We start from the raw sequence: 20,619 nt of genomic DNA on the forward strand, positions 1-20,619 counted from the left end.
TAAAAATCTGATGAAACCAAAAAAAGCTACTTTATACAAATTTAAAACCCACGCACTTCCGTGGAGCTAATAGACCACAAAATCTTCAGCAGTAGACTTGTATACTGCCTGAAATTATTGTAGAGTATTCACAAACTTTGCCTATTTACAGAATATTTTTTTTATGTTTTTCGAATCTCAAATATTTTTTTTATAAAAGTATGGGTTTTTTAAATCTGCAAAACCTGTAAAATGCAGATTTTTGGTAAGCAGTAACAAAATTTCAAACAAAAAAACCGTAAAAAATGCCTTTATTGGGTCGCCAATAATGGGCTTCTGACTTCGGTCTTACGTATCCCGCGATATCTGTCATTTATTTGAAAGTCAATATTATTTTCCTAAATATACTGACGGTCATCTGATGAATTATTTTCTTTTCCTAGCATCATAGCCGTATTTCATTATTATTGTTAAGTTATATTGGTTTAGTCTGTTATTGAGTAGTTGCAAAAATTTTGATGATGAAATTTTCATGTTAAAATCATTGGGGTTTCATATAATAACATTAAAATACTATTAAAAGTCCTTAGTTTTACTCTGTACTACTTATTGGTTTGAAATGAGAAACAAAGATTCAGATAGATGGTGAGATGATGAAAAAGCACTCTCACTTTACCAGAAAATATAAACCTCCACCCTTTCGACTTCCCAAATTAAACCGCCACGTTCTCCCGCTCTCATCGGAAGTTGGGTATCTGGGAGTGACACTTGACTCAAAACTCCATTGGAAGCTACACATTGAAAATCGGGTAAAGAAGGCCAGTATAGCCTTCTACTTCTGCAAATCTAATTTCGGTAATAAACGGGGACTGACGACACAGGTCGTGCTGTGGATGTACAAGGCAGTGGTTCTACCAATTTTAGCGTATGGGTGCTTAATTTGGTGGAAATCTCTTCGGAATGGACATAATAACACTAAACTGGGGAGGGGGCAAAGGACTGCATGCATTGGTATCACCGCAGCATGTAGAACTTGCCCCAGTGCTGCCCTGAATGTCCTTTTGCACTTACTTCCTATCGACACTTTTCCCGCATTTCCATCGCAAGCAGGTTAAAGGAGATTGGCCTATGGGGGCAATCTCTCAAGGAACATGGCAGCATTTTCGGGCAGCTAACACCATATTTCTCCGAAATTCCGCAACAAGAGTTTGAGGGTCGTGCTAGGGCAATCCTTCCAAATAGGCACGATTGGATCGAGGGGAAAATCTGCACCAAAGCTTGCACCTCTGCCTTCCCCGACGGTTCCAAGATGGAATCGGGAGTCGGAGCAATGGTTTTCTCTAAATCAGACAATTTATCTATTTTCTTTAAACTGTGTTTACCGGTCGGCACACACGCGGAAAAGCTAGGGTTACCGTTTAACCTCCATTGCAAAATCCGTGGGGACCTTTCAGAGAAGGAGACTGCAGAGCTTTTTCTATGTAAATGGCCGGGTTTGGCAGCTAGACGACTAAGCTCACTGGGCGCTCCTTTCTTCAACAGCCTGGGGCAGTGCGCCAACCTAAGTACAGCCAATCTCCTCCACTATAACATTAGCTCTGGCTGGCTTTAGATATCTGCCTGTTGGGGGTCTCAAAACGGCGCTTTAGTGCTACTTAAGGTGTGCCAGACCGGCACTTCAACCATTTCACCTACCTACCTACCTACTCTCCATTTGTTTCCATAAGCAGAAGCATATACAAGCTGGCACGAAATTAATCATCCCATTTTGTTTTTTAATAACTTTTTTGCAAAATAACAAACTGATTTTGAGTATTTTCATCACTCTGTTTTGACCTTTTCACGCTTCAGTGCTTACTGTTTGTATACTAGAGCTGTATAGTTCACAAGTGTCAAATATGAGTGGCGTATGATGATATTTACAAAAATCACACTTTTTCCGGTAGGATGATTAATTTTGTGCCATCATGTAAATGCAGTATAAATAGACTGATTGTTTTTTCGGTCCTCTACTTTACTTTCGATACTTTCAGAGATATCCCTTTCTTCATAGAGGAGCTGAAAAAGTATATAAATATCAATACCGACACCTTGACACAGAATAATAAGAAAAAGTTATCTTTTCATGTTTCCCAATGCAGCGAAAGACTCGCTGAAAAAAATGTTGTATTGTTTCGCAAGCTGCCAAAACAAGTCTTGAAATTCTTTGGCCGCTGGAGAGATATTACTGAATAGCTTCGAAATATATCACACTTACTTTCACATAAATGGCCGCCACTCATGTGCACTCAAGTGCTTATAGATTATACTAATCAGAGCAGCTACACGCTTACATATACACCGAGACAGAAAAACTAATCAATTACTTTGTTTCTATTTTTTTTGATTTTTTTTTTCTTCATTACTTCAATACCTGCCTCAGTAGACTGTTTTGCTTTCGATTTCTGTTTCATAGCTTTTTTTTTATTCTTCTTCTCTTACTACATAAACTTTCCAAGATGCTACAAGCTGTTACATATTTTATATCCGCTTTTTGTGCTCTCTTTGTTATCTTCGCCTCCTTAATATGAAAATGACACATGCTGTTTTCTTTTAATATGTGTGTGTTTGTATGGGCGTGTGTATAGCTTCAAGTAGTTTGCCCACTCAGGCGTATGAGTGTTGTCATTAATAAGCAGATATGTAAGTATGTATATGTATATGTGTGAATCAGTATGTGACTGCCGTGAATGGTTAATATTGAATAATTCATTGGATGAGAGGAAATGTGTTATGTGTGCGTTTATGTGAATCGGCTTAATGTTTGGCACTGAAAGCATTAAGCTTTAATTTTCTTTAAACAATATTAGAAAGGAAAAGTCATTTAAAAAGAAGATTTCGAGTGAATTCAAATCATGTACACGACTATTCGCATGGCCTAATGTTTTTACAAAATTTTAAAAACGTTTATTTTTACAATTTCTCATTTCTATTTTAACCAATAATTGCACATTTCAAATAATAAACTTTTCAATTTCCACATCATGTCATAAATATTAGGCTTGATGAAAATATTGAAAGAAAATATACTTCAGATGGTATTTTTCGCTCGAATCTTATACAGCTTGCTTCTCTTCGGCATAACAATATGCAGCAGCTAACACGAAGACAAGAATGCGATATAGCAATCACGAAAGACGATGAGCTGTCGGATATTGGAACACCTGTCAATTTATTCCTACAGCTTAATACTTTTTTTATGCAGAGCATTTTAGTTTCCCAATTTGTTCTCAAGTTGATGTGAATTATTTGAAAAATTTGGTTTGAAACTACAATTCCCATTCATAGTGTCTCTGATAAACTAAATAAAATAAAATTTAATTCCGTGAATTATTTTAACACAATATTTTTTAGTCGTGGGGGTAATTTGACCTTCATGAGGAGTCATCTCAGCGAAAATAATGTGCTATAACGTCCAATAGTGCAGAAATCTGGACTAGTTCTGTTAGCTGGCATTGGCTTGGAAGGAATTCGTATAAAACTTATTTATCATCAATATTATCTTCAAGAGTATTTATTTAAACTGAATTACACATTCTTGTGGAGCATTTTAACCCAACATTTCCTACCCGTGTGCATCATTCTGAATTTATTTTTAAAAATCTGAAAAACACTTTTTATGTTCTTGAAGTGGCACTCAAGGAATAATATGCTTTGCGTCCCAATAGAGGCAAATCGGCCAAATCATGGCTGCAACTGCACTAAATCGTTATTTGAAAAATATAATCGATCACCGCCGCGGCCGCCATATCTGCCGTTCGGAGTCGGCTTGAAACTGTAGGTCCCTCCGTTTGTGGAACAACATCAAGACGCACGCCACAAATAGGAGGAGGAGCTCGGTCAAATACCCAAAAAGGGTATACGCGCCAATTATAAAGGGTGGTTAAGCTTTAAGGGCCGATGTGGAACTTGATTAAAATACAATTTTTTTAAGACATTATTGTCATTTCTCTTTATTATGATAATATCAGTATAATTCAATTACGTATAAAACAAAATATTGGTCAAATGGCTGCCGCGGACTCGGCGGCACACCTCCATCCGATGGTCCAAATTTTCGATGACGCTGGGGCATAATTGAGGTTCTATGCCGTTCATGTGCCGAATTATCTCATCCTTTAGCTCTTGAATTGTTGCTGGCTTATCGGCGTACACCTTTTCTTACAAATAGCCTCAAAGAAAGAAGTCCAACGGTGTCAAATCACATGACATTGGCGGCCAATTGACATCGCCGCGACGTGAGATTATTCGGCCAACAATTTTTCGCGCAAAAGAGCCGTTGCACAGTGGTTCCGCCATAGGACATTGGATGAAAATAGTCATGTTAAAATTATCCAACAATATTTAGCTAAATTTTAGTTCATTAGTCTTAGTAACTTAGAGTACAAAAGAAATTTCAACTGCACAAACAATTCACTAATAATTCTGCCTCCAAAGTAAGAGAATTTGAAAAGGGATAGTTAGCGTGGTCTCCGCTCCGTACTTACGCAGTTCCGGGAAGTGTTATTTTTCTAAGAATTACTGTGTTTATGACCTGTTGTACAATGGAAATTCAAGTTGAAGGTATGTAAAACATGTTGAACGTTTTCTTATCTTTTTTAATTATTATTTGATGGGTTTTCAGACCGTACGAAATACGTACTTTAAAATTTCCCATTTTTTTTTTTTATAAGAAGTTTGTAAAGTTTTAACTAAGTTCGCACGAATTCGCACAAATGAAACATACATTAAAATATTCTTACATATGTCCTCTTTAAGGAAAAATAGTTTCCAGCTGCGATGACCTGCGACTGCGTTTGATATAGGGTCTAATCTGTACCTATGTGACTCATCTACGAGTAAATGTTAGATTTGTGGTGCGACACCTAAAGAAATGAATGACTTAGAAAAGTGTAGAAATAAACAAGTAAACTCCAGTAGATTTGAATTTTGTTTATTACCCCTGCATTCTTGGATTAGATTTTTTGAATACTTTATGCATGTTTCTTATAGAATCGAATTTAAAAGGTGGCAAGCACGTTCATTTTAGGAAAAAGCACTTTTAGCTAAGAGAAAGGAATTTGTTCAGAGGGAGTTTAGAGAACAATTAGGCTTGATAGTTGACAAACCGCGAAGTGGAAGAAGTGGCACCTCTAATGATGAAAATATAGCACGAAAATTTTTCCTTCATTCAACCATATCATCCGAAATCACAGGAATAGACAAACACGTTATAGACAGATGTAGTTATCTCCTACAATGTCTTTCATCTGGTTTTAAAATTAATTCGAATAAATTCAAAATATACGCACTAGACACTGCTAAAATTCTAGTTAGTAAATATTCATGGATATTCACGGATCTTTTACACAGGCTTCTTCTTAATTCCGATCCATTTATATCTAGTCTACGAAAATTACCATGTAAAAAGAAATCTATGATGTCAAGAGAAGTGTTAAATTTACTGAGTTAAAAGTTTTGTATTTCTAAGTACATTAACTTTTTGGAAAGTGAATATTTTATTATTTTCATAAATAAGAATAAGTTAACTCATCCTTTCGGAATTTAATGTTTTCTTCTATTACTGTTTATAATTTAAGATTTATGCAAAACCTTAAACGGAACAAAAAAATGTTATGTAAAAAATGTGTGTACCTAATTTTCTTTTGACTTTTTATATTAATTATATATTACTTTATTATATATTATTATTATTATATCTTATATATATTCTTATTATATATATATTACTTTTTATATGTCTTAATGTTTTTTTAACAAATAAAAACATTTATCAACTTAAAAACGTACTAAAAAGTCATTTATCACGCCAAAAGTTCCTATGACCGCTCTTTCTACGCAGCGGGACCACTGTGCGTTGTTTCGTTAGCTGTGTGATAAGTGGCACCGTTCTGTTGAAACCACATATCGTCCACATCCATATCTTCCAATTCGGGCCATAAAAAGTTCGTTATCATCTCACGATAGCGAACACTATTCACAGAAACTGCCTGACCGGCCTCATTTTGTAAACCGCACCAAACAGTCACTTTTTGTGGGTGCATTGGTTTGTCGGAAGTCACTCGTGGATTATCATTTGCCCAAATGTGGCAATTCTGCTTATTGACGAATCCACTGAGGTGAAAATGTGCCTCATCACTAAAGATGATTTTCTTCGAAAATTGGTCATTCACTGTTGCCATTTCCTGCCACCATTCTGACGGTTGCTCGATGGTGTATCTTTCCATGGTTCAAATTGAGTTAGCCTGAAATTGAAAAATATATAATGAAATGCTGAAGAAACTTAACGTTTAGGTATGGTTCACATTCAACATCGGCCCTTCAAATTTAACCACCCTTTATATATATTATTTATATATATAATCGTTGGCATCGCTCGGTTAAGCAACTTGTCAAAGTGCGTCTTGTATTTACGACGCATGAAAAGCAATTCCATCCAGTGGAAAGTCATCCAAGTACTTTAGATATGTTAGCCGACTCTCCTAAAAGCAGCTTTATTTGTAGGCTTGAATATGAATTAAACTATGAAAACATATGTAAAAATACTTTGTAATATTAAATGTTGAACATTTTGAAAACGAGTTTTTAAAGTGTAATCATCAGTTTTTTTAACTTTTCTATAATTTTTTTTTTAATTGTTAAGGATGAAATATACTCCAGTTTCGTTTTTTTCTTAAACACAATATGGTAACACTTCGTTCAAAGTTTATGGGGAAAACATTGTTTTTCTCATTTTTGAAAAATGATCCACTCAGATATTTCTACTATTTTTGTTTCAAAAATGACAAAAACGAACATTTTTACCAAAAATTTTACTAATTTGCTTGAAACGAAAAAAAAAACAAATTTTCAACGAGAAATTTAAAAAAAAATTAATAAACAATTTTAACAAAACATTTTAACAAAAATTTTTTTACGCAAAATGTTAACAAAACATTTTTTTTGATTTTTTTGAACAAAAAATTTAAAAACAATGTTTTTTTTTCAACGAAAAATTAAAAAAAAAAATTTTTTGACACAATTTTTTTTAGCAACAACATGTTAATTTTTTGTTCAATGTTTTCAGAGAAAACATTTTCTCTGAGATGATCGTTTTTCAAAAATGACAAAACCGAACAAAACTTTTTAAGTACTTTTTATCCCAAAATATTTCAAAATATATATAAAAATTTTGAACATTATTTTATAGTTTATTTTTTTATTTTTTGTTTATTTGCTTATATAAAAGAGAAACAATTATAAATACAATAATAAAAAAAATTTGAATTAAAATATAACACATTATATATAAAAATTGTAAAAATAATTTTAAAACTTCTTTTAGTTATTTATTTATTTATATAAAAGAGAAACAATTATAAATAATTGCTACGCAAGGGTCGTCGGTTTGTAACTCTTAATATAGACTATAAATTCAGTATAAAAATGTAGATATAAATATTTTATAATACAGTCTTATTATTTTGTATTATATTTTAAAAAACTGTACCAAATTTTCAACATTAAATAGATTTGAAAATTATTACCTTTTCTTCCAAAAATATAAAATTTTATAATTTTTTTTTTTATTCATTCATTTTAATAATTTTTTTTTTCCAAAAAATTTTCTGTTTACTTCTAATTAAACTCAAGCCTACAAATATTCCCGTTTTTAGAAGCATTGACAATAATTCCCAAAGTGTTTGGGTCACTTGACATGAATCGCTCACCAACCGCTATGAATTCTCGATATCTATATGTTACTCATACGCCTGGGTGCCCACAAAAATTCTCTGAAATAGTTATTAAAAAAATGCTGCCGATATATTTTTAAATACTTGTTAAGCTGCTTGTACAGCACACATTCAATTTGCCATACGCTATATGACTAAGAAAAACAGCGCAGGTTCGTATAGTTCACGTTGCCAACGAAGTAAATTCTTTTTAATTTTATTTTAATTTTTTATATATTTTTATTTATTTAAATTTTTAACTCAATTTGCTTTATATTTATTTCTGTGCACCTTACCGGTATTTTTTCCCACATTTTTTCATTGCATGTGCACATTTCTCCACATAGTTTTTACGTCAGTTATCTTTTCTCATCATCCTCATCGTTCCATTAAGCGACTTGTTGCGAACGAAAAGTAGTTAAAATAAAAGAAACCAAAATGTGGCGATAAAAACGTGCCAACGAAACACACTTTCAGCATGTGCTCGATTTAATTAGTCCACTTTTACACCCACTCACACACACAAATTGAAATTTTCGTTTCACTTAACTGTCATTTATATTTGCTTTTTAGGGAAATTTTATACCGCCAGCACTGAGCGATGGCCACTCACAAAATTTGCGCGCTTGCTCCATTATTCGCTAATGAAAGAAATAAAAATAAAAATAAGTAAATAAGTAAATAAATAATAATAATAAAGGTATAAGAGTACGTATATAACAAATATATATCTGTGCAAAGAAAATAGAATAAAAAACCTGAAAAATAAGAAAATACAGATTCTTTGTTTTACCTTTGAGCGTAAATGTAAGCATCGCACGCTGTGAAAGCTGAATGCACGAAGTTATAAAGTTTTTGATGCTGCGCGAAAATTAATAAATTGAGTTAAGTCTGCGAAGGACGGTTGCCACTGCGAAATATAATTGTGATAATATAATTGGCATTCAAAGTTTTAAATGTATAAAATGTGAATGAGCAAATGCATTTATTCAGTTGGGGAATATATTAAAAAATTGCAAGTCCTTCATTTGAAACGAATTTACAGTAAAGAAATGAGATTCAAATTTAACGCGAAATGAAGCAAATAACGAGACTCTTTTCTATTCATCTTTCTATTGCACACACTGCAATAAGTGTGTGGCTGTTCTGAGCATCCAAGAATGGGGCTTATGACAAGAAAGAATGAAGGGTCTTGCTACCATGTTTTCTCTTTTAGCCACCTCTAAAAAGCAGTAGACTAATGATATACCGCCTTTCCAAACCAAACTTTCGCATTTGTATTTCTTAAAGTTCATTTTCTGCCGGGATCTGACTGAGACAAAAAGTTCAATATATCAGTGGAGGTTTCGGGCGTGCAAGTTTGATGGCCTTTTTTCTGCCAATAACCTCAGTAAGACATGTTTCGTCGATGCACAAGCAGAAGCTGCAGTTATCATTGTCTCTCTGAACCTGGTTTTAGATATGTTCGTGTGGAAACTATCACTTTTATATAATATTTCTATATCCGAAACCATTTTTTATATACCAGCAGCTTCCAGATGGCTTAAATGGCTTTACACTGACTGCTTGGAAACCAGAAAACCATTATACAATATTTATCTGTTTAGCCTTGCTAGTATTGTCTAGGCAGACGTTCTTACACTTGTCGACACCTTCGAAATAAGCGCTGATCTATTTCTTCAAGTATTTTGGCTGCTATTTTTACTCTGTCATTTTTCACAACAAAATCGAGACTGACTAAATAAAGCGAATATTATCGAATATTACCAGCGATCAGTCCTCACAACATTAAAATTTCTAATCAATAAACACATCCGAATAGATGTCTGAGTTAGTCAGAGAAGGGTTTATTGAAGCTGTTAAGCAAGGTTTAATTTCCAGCATCAATAGGTTTGATATTTATTAACCATCAGCAACTTAAAGACCCCAAACATACGTCAAAGTGCAGAATTACGAAACTCATATGGGCTGAGTGCAGTCTTAGCTAAGCGCATGCCTCGTTCTTACTAAGCACTGACCTGACAAAAATTTGTGGAGAACATTTTAGTCCATAAGCGTCCTGTTTAAAAGGACTTCTCGTACTTATCTTAAAAGGGAATTAATTGACCCGCAAAAGGTAAAGTTAGCAGGTTAAAGGGTTACACAAAATTGATTCGTGTGAAACTCTGCTATAGAAGAGAGGCAATAAATTTCATATCAAAAATCAATTTATAGCGCTTCTTACTAAAAAAAAGGTCTAATACCAAATCTTAAAATTTTGAACCTCTGAAAAAATATTGAAATATCCTGGAGAATGAAATTGTTCTACGAAATTGGTTAAGTCACGATTTACTACAAAATTCTTCTGATTTTTGGCAAATTTTTCTTCTTTTTCTTCCATATGAACAAATTCGAGCAGCTAAGTACTTTGTATGGAAGAAAACACCCAATACCGTCAATAAAAAAGTCTCATAAAGCCTAATACTCATATTTTTTTATGCTGAAATTCAATGAGCTATTAAACTTCATACTTGGAATTTTTCAAAAATTTCTCTTTAAAAATATTTAATTTTGAAATTCCAATGATGCTTGATTTACCTGTTACTTATATCTGGGTGGAAAAATTTCAGTGACTCGGTAGACTTTTTTCAATAAAAAGTCACTTAGCTCTTTTCCACTCACTTCTAAGTAATAATGCTTCCTATCCTTAAGTAGGTCTGGGTATGAGCCGGTAGTATGAATGAAGCATCACCGTTTGCACCATTTTTAGGTCGGTGAACCTCACTAAGAACGGACAGCGCAAGCTACTTCAGTTAAAAATGTACCTTAAATTGCAATCCCATTCTCATTCTGAACTATTTGCAATGCGGCAAAACCCATATTTCACATATTTTTCAAGCAATCAAAAGCTATAGCGCATTTTTCTTTGTATCTACATTGCCATCGGCCAATTTCATTACACTCAAACACAAAATCAGCCAACAAGCAACTTAATTACCACATGCGGTGTGCCTGTTGGTGGCATTTCTCCCGTATTGTTTTTGTTTTTCTTATTATCGCCGCAGCAACGCTTTGATTTTTAAGCCGCCGACCATAACAGTGCCAGCAACGCCCCGGGTGCCAAACAAATTCACTAACACATGCACATATAATTATGACTCTGCGCGCACGCTCAATCAGCCAGCCGCCACCTGACATCTCGCATAGCTAGTGGCAGCTGTCAGTTGGCGTTGACTGCATTTAACACGTGACTTTTGGGGTTTTAATGTAGTAGTTATTATTTTGTTTTTGCTTGCGTGAAACCGCAGCTGCAATTTTCTATGTGGCTGACTAAAAGCTGCTAGGAGTTTGGCAAAGTGACACACTTTCGAATTTTCCGGCGAATTCGTGTATGTGTTTTCCTTTTTCGCTTTTGCTGAAATTGCCTTTTAATTAGAATTGTATGCTAGCGGTTTTTCGCGTGAATTGCAAGGACTTGGTTTGAGGTCACTCATACGCCATGGCGCAGACTAATCGAAAGGAGGTTATGGAAAGTAATTAAATGAAATTTATAAGAAAGAAATTCAAGCGAGGAATGTTAACTAGACATTTTACTTTTATTTTAGCTACTTAACTCATGTAATAAGCGTGCCCTTTTCACGCTATTTGGCAATTCCTAAGTAGTAGAGGCTTCTGCTATTTTTAGACTTGATTTTATGTGTGCGATAGTTACCCATAGCATACTCTACTCGGGCAAAAAAAATCGCAGGTGGAGTTAAACAAGTATCATTGTACGACAAAATAATAGTTATTTTTTTTAAATAAAAAGGTTCCGCCAATGGATTCCCGTAGGGAGGAAAAAAATAGACTTGTATCGGCGATTTGAAAATTTACTCCTAAATAATTGTTTAGGGTTGGTCACGCGGTTGGGCAACAATTTCAGTTAAAAAGTGGAAAAAAAAATTAGTGTGCATCAGCGATTTAAAAATGTTACGTCTAAATTTTCTTTTTGGGAGTTCAAATTATTTAGGTTAGACTCTTATGGAACATCGGCGCAAGGAACTATGTGAGCCTTAAATTTAAGATAGACGATATATTCAGCAAATTTATATAGAAAACAATGGGGAACATTTCTATGGAACAATCTAACCCTCGAACTCCTCAATAGATGGACATTTTTCTTTCTTCTTCAGCGATTTGAAAATTTACGTGTGAATTCTATTTTTGGGAGTTCAAATTCTTAAGGCTACACTCTTACAGCAAATCGGCAAAAGAAACTATGTGAGCCTTACACTTAACATAGACGATGTATTCACTAAATTTATGTAGACAAAATTAGGAAATTTTTTGTGGAGCAATCTAACCCACTAACTCTTCACTTGATGGTACTTTTCTCTTTCCTTCGAAAATGAGCAAGGAAATACTCATTTTTGTGGCGCTACAGCTCTGTGTGAGCTTTGGCCTGCCGCACAAAATGTCTCCATTTTACCTGGTCTTTGGCTATTTCCAGTTGTTTGCGTTGAGTTTCCTCATGTCATCCTCCAGTTCGTCAATCCATCTTGATCTGGGTCTACCTTTTACTTTCGTCATAAACGTTTTCGCGTCAATTATATTTCGTTGAGTTCTCGTTGGATCTATTTTCACCATCCGATGTTTAGGTTTTTGATGAAGCCCTCAAAATTCTGTCCTTTTTGTTGGTGCAGATCAGTTCATGATTCCATTTTATGCACCATTCACCGTTATTGTCTTTGACTGCTCCCACGATTTTTCTCAAAATTGTTCTTGGTTTGGTTCTCTACATTTCAATTAATGGCCCTTACTCTGATCCTCAACACAAAACCGGTCGGACCATAGATTTACACATCGTTGTTTTTACAGCTATTAAGCAGCTTTGAATAACAGAGTTAATAACAGGTTGAAACGTGCCATAACAGTATTTGTCAAAAAATTATATTATTGTATAAATCTCTGAATGCAGCAAAGTTCAAAATTCAATTTAAACAACAAATCCGGGCATACAAAAGAATCCAGTTCGGTAAGGGGCTAGTGCATCTCAGGGGCTATGAGAACTACCCCAACAGCTGGCATGGAAGCACTCCTTAATCTCCCACCACTTCATATAGCAATCCAAGAGGAAGCAGCTACACAAGCACTCGTGCTACACATGACAGAAAATTTCAAATTAGGCAACCTCACCAGTCACCTAAATATCCTAACTAAAATCAAAAACACCATAAGCATGGCTCAAGTCTCAGAACACATTGACCCAACCCTCTGTTTCACAAAAGGATACACAGTTACCTTTCCTGAGAGGATCGAGTGGAAAACAAACCTAAAATGGACGAATGATGATTCACAAAAATGGTACACTGATGGATCAAAAACACCTTATGGTGTAGGAGCAGGAGTAGTGGGACCCAGAATCCACAAATCATACACTCTAACCAGGGACACCACCATCTTCCAAGCGGAACTATACGCAATAGTGAAAGCAGCAAACATCATGCAACGTAGAAACCACAAGAGAGTAAAGATCAAAATACTCTCGCACAGCCAATCAGTTCTAAAAGCTTTAGATAGCTATACCTACAGCTCAAAAACCCTCTTAATTTGGGTACCGGGACATGAGGGATATGACGGCAACGAAAAGGCAGACTTTCAAGCCAAAAAAGGGGCAGATGAAAACTTCATCGGACCTAGTCCCATGTTCGGATTCAACAAAAACAGCCTGAAACAAAAAGTAAAATACTGGATCAAAACTCTATTAAACCAGCATTGGAACAACGTAGAGGGTCTTAGACACTCCGAAAAGTTCCTAAGTGTCAACGCTAAAAGAGCTAACATGGCCCTCACGTGAAACAAAAAGAGCATTCGCACTCTCACAGCCGCCCTCACGGGTCACTTCACCTGCAACAAACACCTACATAAATTAGGCATAACTGACACCAGCACCTGCAGATTTTGCTGCGAAGATGAGGAGTCTATAGAACATCTCATTATCGAATGTCCGGGGTTGACGCATAGAAGGAAAAGGTTTTTAAACAAGTTCATGCTTACAGATCACTGCTCAGAAGGAGCTGGTACAATTCATAAGCATACTTAACAGTCAATAGACAGCATAGGGTGCACAATAGATCAATATGGTCGCAGTGCTAAAGGGCCATACTTAACCCTTTACAACCATTAACCATTAATGGGCAATTCGATGCCGAGTAATCTTAGTATTTTGTATATTTTAGCAAACTTTTTTAAAAATTATAATAAAAGTATATATAATAATATATATATAATAATAAAGAGCAACCTTAAAAACCTTTCAGAAAGTTTTATAAAGAAAAAGCATAGCCTCTTTAACATTTTTATTTTTTAGGATAAAACATTCTATTAAGAACATTTGATTCTATCAGAAACATTTTCAAACGTTTCACAAACTGATAATCGCTTTGGGTGCGCAAAGGTTCCATGGAAGCAACAGCAAAAATTACTCCTTTCCAAAACCCACAACAAAGCTTTCTTCGTCGTTACTCAGAGCTTGACGTTGTATTTGTTCGACTCACAGTGATTTGACCACGCCCTTTAATAACTGCTCTTGTACGCTGTTATATGTTATCGTACGTGATACATTTTCTAGCACTTGTTCGCGTCAAAAATATTTACTTGGTCTCAATAAAACAAACATCAATTGCTTTCAAAAGCCAGTTTTGAGTCTATTCGTGGCAGCCATACACCTCTCTCCTTGTTTCTTCTGAAGACCTGCCTTATAAAAATTATTTCAAAGGATTGTATAGCTAATATTCAGCCCTCTGGCAATGGAAGAAGTGCTTATACCTTTCTATCTATCATTTTATCTACATTCTGGATGGTTGGTGTACCAAAGCCTATATATCAAAAGGTAATCTTTGAATCAGGACTTTGTTATTTCATTCAAAACTGTATAGGATTTATATATAAAAGAAATTTTTGAAGCTAATTGCTTCGACTATTCCTTGGTGTTCTAGTGAGCCAAATGGACTTGAGTTGAATTTTCAGTTTCCTACGTTTATTTAGAAACGCTGCAACACAGGATTGGCTTCGCCAAAACAAAACAAGCCATTAAAGCGCTCTTTAGGAGCACAGGGCTATCTTTAACTCGCCATATAATAGGACCAAATGCAATGAGATATGGCTCACGACAAGGCCTCTGGTGGAAAATGGACAGAACTTTTTATTTGACTTACAGGTACATTATAAAATTTGGTGAAGCTCGATTTAGGCTCTAATCGTTTTAAATGATTAATGCTTATGACCACTACATTAACATCAAGTGTACGTCTCACGTATTATCTGAAAGAAGTAGTCAAAAAGTGTTACTTCTGGATCAAATATCTAAAATACCTGCACGATTGTCCTGCACCTGAAATAATTTGTTTCATTAATATCATTAAAATATCCACTGATTAAAAGAACAATTCTCATTTTCTTCCACTTTTTATTTCAATCCAACCCAATAATCATACACTTCTCCGAAAACATAACAACTGAAGTCAGCAGCTCACTGAAATATCTCTTCTTATACCCACTGAGTTTGATAACTTTGATTGCAGCTCAATTTACTTCACTGTATAGACCAACCAACCAACTACTGCGGAAATCCAGCCCAGCGGCTACATTTCATATTCGCAGAAAATCAATTCAGCAACGCAAATAATAACAGAAATGGATTTATAGAAACATAAGCTATCGCACACCAGCAACAAAAAGAATCTTCCAGCAGAGTTCGCAAAAGCCACGAGAAGAAAAGAAAACGCACACCAAAAAAAAATCGAAAAAACCAATACTTCCATTGAATCAATTTCTTCATGTCTTACTGTGCGCCACGCGCCACAATATCATTTAGCTAAGCGTTTTATCTCTCCAACGCATACATTTCGCAGCGCACTAAGTGCCTGGTAGCGTTTTAAATGAGTTTTTTTTCTTCTTCCCCTGCTTATGCAATCGCACAGCCAACATATGCTCCTTGCAGTGGGTAGCTTGGTTTGTGGAAAGTTGCTACTCGAAAACACCTTGGAAAATATAAGTATACTCGCACGAGGCAGAGATATAAAGTTTCTCTAACAAAGCTTCTTCCGCAAGTGTATTTCAAAGCATCAAAATGGGCATTAAAATATGCCTGGGTGAATGCAAAGTATTGGATAAGTAGAAACTTTTGCTGCACATGAGCACACAAACATAGCAGAAGTAGTACGTATGCGTGTGGGTGAGTGCGCAACTACAAATCTTTCTGACAATGTCAGCATTGACGCTGAACAGCTGAAAAAAATTACGTTTACTGCAGCAAAGTGCGTTGGAGCATTGCATACATCAATGCGGGCTTATGCATGCGGGTATGTGCATAGTACAGGTGCCAATATGAGTAAGTGTTGATCCCGAAATTTCGGAAAACCGATAATTGTCACGAAATATTGGGTAGTCGAAAAAGTCTTTTCGTATTTCTAATCAAACTTCAACTCATTTTTTTTCATATTTATAATTAACTTTATTAAAACCAAATATGTACCATTTTGGTCGACCACCTTTTGCCATTTTTCTTCTAGAGACATTATTACATCAGCGAAAAACAGGCTTCTCTTGAAGCCAACTTTACTCCATTAAGGGAGTTCTGCATTGACCGAAACAAATGGTAGTCCGATGGTGCAAGGTCAGGGCTATATGGTGGATGCATCAAAACTTCCCAGCCAAGCTCTCCCAGTAAATGTGTGTGGCCTAGCGTTGTTCTGATGGAAGACGACGCCCTTTCTGCTGATCAGTTCTGGCCGTTTTTTTTTTTTTGCTTGCTTGCTTCAATCTCATCAGTTATTGACAGTAAAGTGTAGAATCAATCGTTCGAGCAGGCTGGAGCAGCTCATAGTGCATGACTCCTTTCCAATCCCACCAAACACACAGCATAACCTTTCGAGGCGTCAATCCTGGCTTTGCGACCATTTGGTGAGCTTCACCACCCTTGCACATTATTGTCGTATTTGATCCACTTTTCGTCTCCTGTTACCATTCGCTTCAGAAATGGTTCGATTTCATTTCGTTTCAACAAAGAATCGCAGATGTTAATTCGGTCCATTAAATTTTTCACAGACAATTCATGTGGTACCCAAACATCGAGCTTCTTTTTGTAAGCAGCCTTTTTTAAATGGTTCAAAACCGTTTGATGATGAATGTTTAGTGCCGTGGCGATGTCATGGCAGCTAATGTGAAGGTCCTGCTCAATCGTTTCCATAATTTCATCGACATTTTCAACGATAGGTCGACCGGACCGAGGTGCATCTTTCACATCGAAATTTCCAGAACGGAAGCGAGCAAACCATTGTTGTGCTACACGAACTGATACAGCATCGTCTCCGTAAACTTCACAAATTTCATTGGTGGTGGCTTGCGTGGCATTCTTCCCTTTTTTATACAAAAATTTCAAAATTTAGCGAATTTCTTCAGTATTTTCTCTCCTTTTTGAACAGCTATAACTTTTTTTCAACTTCTCCGAATTTAATATTTTTTTTTTGGTTAAATGAAGCCTAAAATGTCACCTTTCTAACACCATATGATATGACACAAAGTGATTGGTAGCACTGGAGATAGATGACTCCAACGACATCTATTGACAAGATACGAAAAGACTTTTTCGACTCCCAATATATATTTCTTAAACTTCATAAAAGTTCTGTAGGCTAATATTTTTTACAGAAATATATGAAAGTGTTTGAATGTAACAGGCATATTTAACGGTAAAATATAAAACTGGATTCAATTTTTAGTAAATATAAAAACTTTTTTAAGTAATTAGTAAGATTTATATTATTTATATATTTATTCAATTCAAATCCATATAACAAATAATTAATAAAACAGAAAAATAAGGTCATAGATTGGAAATTTTCTTTTATCATATTTTCCTAAGCTGAGAATTACGACGGCCCCCGTAGCCGTGGGCAATGCATAGGTGCAAATCTTCGCGCATGAAACACCAAACGTTTCACCGAATGCGGTCGCCCCTCGACAGGCAAGGGCAATGGCGAAGTTTCGCGCGTATTTCTGCCATGAAAAAGTTCCTCATAAATAAGTAACCTGCCGTTCGGAGTCGGCTTGAAACTGTAGGTCCCTCAATTTGTGGAATAACATCAAGAGGATGAGCACGGCCAAATACCAAAAAAGTGTGTAAGCGCCAATTATATTGTATTTAAGGGGAAAAATATCTATTATTTTTTTGGTAGATGGCTGCAGTGATCGATATATCGTAAGGTATCGATCAAATACTTTAAGGGGGAACGCCACTGTGGGGGGTCAAAAAATAGTCGATTTTTGGGAATTTTTTTTTTGTAAGTAGGAATGATTATTCGAGGATCGGACAAACCGCAATTTATTATTGTATATATGTATTAAACTATGTTGGTGTAAATTTTCATTAAAAAATATTGAAAATTAACAAATTTTAATGTTTACGAGTTAAAAAAAAAATGATGGTGGCAGCGATACAGCAATGAATAATCATCTGAAATCAAAAAACCAAAAATTTTATTAATCTACACAATAGTGGCTATCGTTGTACGTAGCCTTTTTTTTTGACAAAATGGTGATGTAAATTTCGATGTGTGTTTTTCACCATTTTTTTTAATTTTCAACAGGCCCAAAAAAATCGTTGTTTTCAAAATTTTGAAAATCGGCCGAAAAAGAGAAAATTAAAATCGGTTTATTAGTCTTCGAGAAATCGTTCCCACCGTATCAAAAATATCAAAAAAATTCGTTTCGAGAAAAACTCGATTGAAATAAAGCATCGCATCGTAAGTGTTACGGGGCCGAACCGACGGGCGCTCACTTAAGTGCACATAGAATCGGGAATAAAGCGAATTTCGCTTTAAAATTTGTACCACATTTTCTTGAGTAGTTATACTAACAAAACAAAAATCGATTGTTTTGAATTTTCACTGTGGCGTTCCCCCTTAAGGTTTATGCTCATTGCCAAGATGACATTTCACACTAAAAACCTCGTTTCCGGTTTTTTTTTTTTGTTCCCTTCAGTTGTGAGTTACTGGGTGTCAACAATGGAAGTCAATAGAGACAAAATTCGGTACATTTTACAGTTTTTCTTTGATAAAGGAGAAATGCAAGCCAGGCCACTGAAATGTTGAATGGTGTTAATTGGACCGATACCCTAACAGATAATTACGAGCACTTGGGTTTTTAGGCATACAGGCATTTTGGAAGTTAGAGAAAATATCGATAATGTCGAAAATGTCGCTAAAATCACAGTTGATCGGCAACTTAGTAGTTCTGCATCTCCCATTAGCTAAAGATCGACCATAAGGGAGTGATAGAGTTAGGAGGGAGAGAGAGAGATATATAGAGAAAAAGTAGGGTTTAAGTTACTAAACTCTTGGAAGTTAAAGAAAATATCGATAATGTCGAAAATGTCGCTAAAATCACAGAAATAATCAAAGTTGATCGGCAACTTAATAGTTCTGCATCTCCCGTTGCTAAAGATTGACCATTAAAAGTCATTTGCACAAAACTTTTACTCAAAAATAATGGATTTAGGTTTCACCAAACTAATATATAGGGATTAAACACAGCAACCAGGCACTTTCAAAGGAAGAAATTATTAAAATTAAGTTCCTTAAATATCATAATTTTAAAATATACGCATAAAGCTGCAAAAACAAAAATTCTATGCCGACCAATTCAATTTCAGTATACAGGGCCGTCGAGGTAAATCCGGAATGTTGAACTTAAAAACAAAACTATTGGATATTTGCTCAAAAATAATTTTATTTGCACTTAACTTTGTATAATGTGAGTACACATATCATAGTTGAAAATTATTCAATGTAACCTCCATCTCAGGCAATTACCTGCTCCAGCCGGGACCCGAAGCGCCCACATGCGCGAGCTACCTCCTCTTTGTCCATTGTGGTCATCACTTCCTCGATGGTTGTCTTCAGAGCGTCCTTAGTGTTATGAGGCTTCGCGTTACCTTTGCCTCAACTGTAATCAAGAGGATTGCAGTCTGTTCTTGAAGGTAGCCAAAAATATGGTGACCAGTGGTAGGGTAGGTTGTTCTGGAGCCAAGCCTGAGTCTTCTTTGCCTTGTGAGCAGGTGCGAAGTCCTGCTGAAACACATATTCTCTTCCAGCAGCCATGCGGTCCATCCTGGGTTGCGTTTTTTTGTAGCCAAACCCCTCAATGTCAATCAGGAAACAATACACTAAAAATATGTCCCTTTTTCAGCGGTTTTAGACTTAACGCTACTGCTCCAGAGCTTTTGTAATGTTTTCCGGATTTACCTCGATGGCCCTGTACAAAAAATTAGGAGAGACATTTCTTTATATTTCGAATCCTCAAAAAGCGGAAACATATAGTATTTTACATTTAATATGAGAAAAACTCTAATAATAGGAGAGACACTATTTATATACCTGGCCTTGGGTACTTCTGGTGTTGTCAAGCGCTTCCTGGCATTTCCACTGAGAAGTTCGGCCTACCATATATTTTACCATAAATGCACCCAGAAAGTTTCGATGACTGATGACTTACTGACTGTTGTTGTTTACAGTGGCTTTAAAAATTCATCTCACAAAGCATTTAAAATTTAATATTCGAACTGTGATCAAACACCATGAAAAAACTATCGCCGAAAGTAAGTAAGATTTGTGTATGTTCTCAAATTAGATATGGCGCACGGCAAAAATGGAAAAGTTTGTAATTTGTATTACTTCAATTTCAAACTCACTCCTCAAACCCAAACTTATCCTTTCCATGCCCACTCCCACATAATAGTCAGAGCATTATTTGAACTGTGGCTGGTAAAATAAGCAAAAACAAATAAAAATACACAGTTACACATTGCATCAGTAGCCAGGAACAGCAAGCGGGCAACCGCGGTAATACCGCAGATATGTCAACTTTAGCG

Source organism: Anastrepha ludens, chromosome 6 (assembly GCF_028408465.1).
Source record: "Anastrepha ludens isolate Willacy chromosome 6, idAnaLude1.1, whole genome shotgun sequence".
NCBI classification, from domain to species: Eukaryota; Metazoa; Arthropoda; class Insecta; order Diptera; family Tephritidae; genus Anastrepha; species Anastrepha ludens.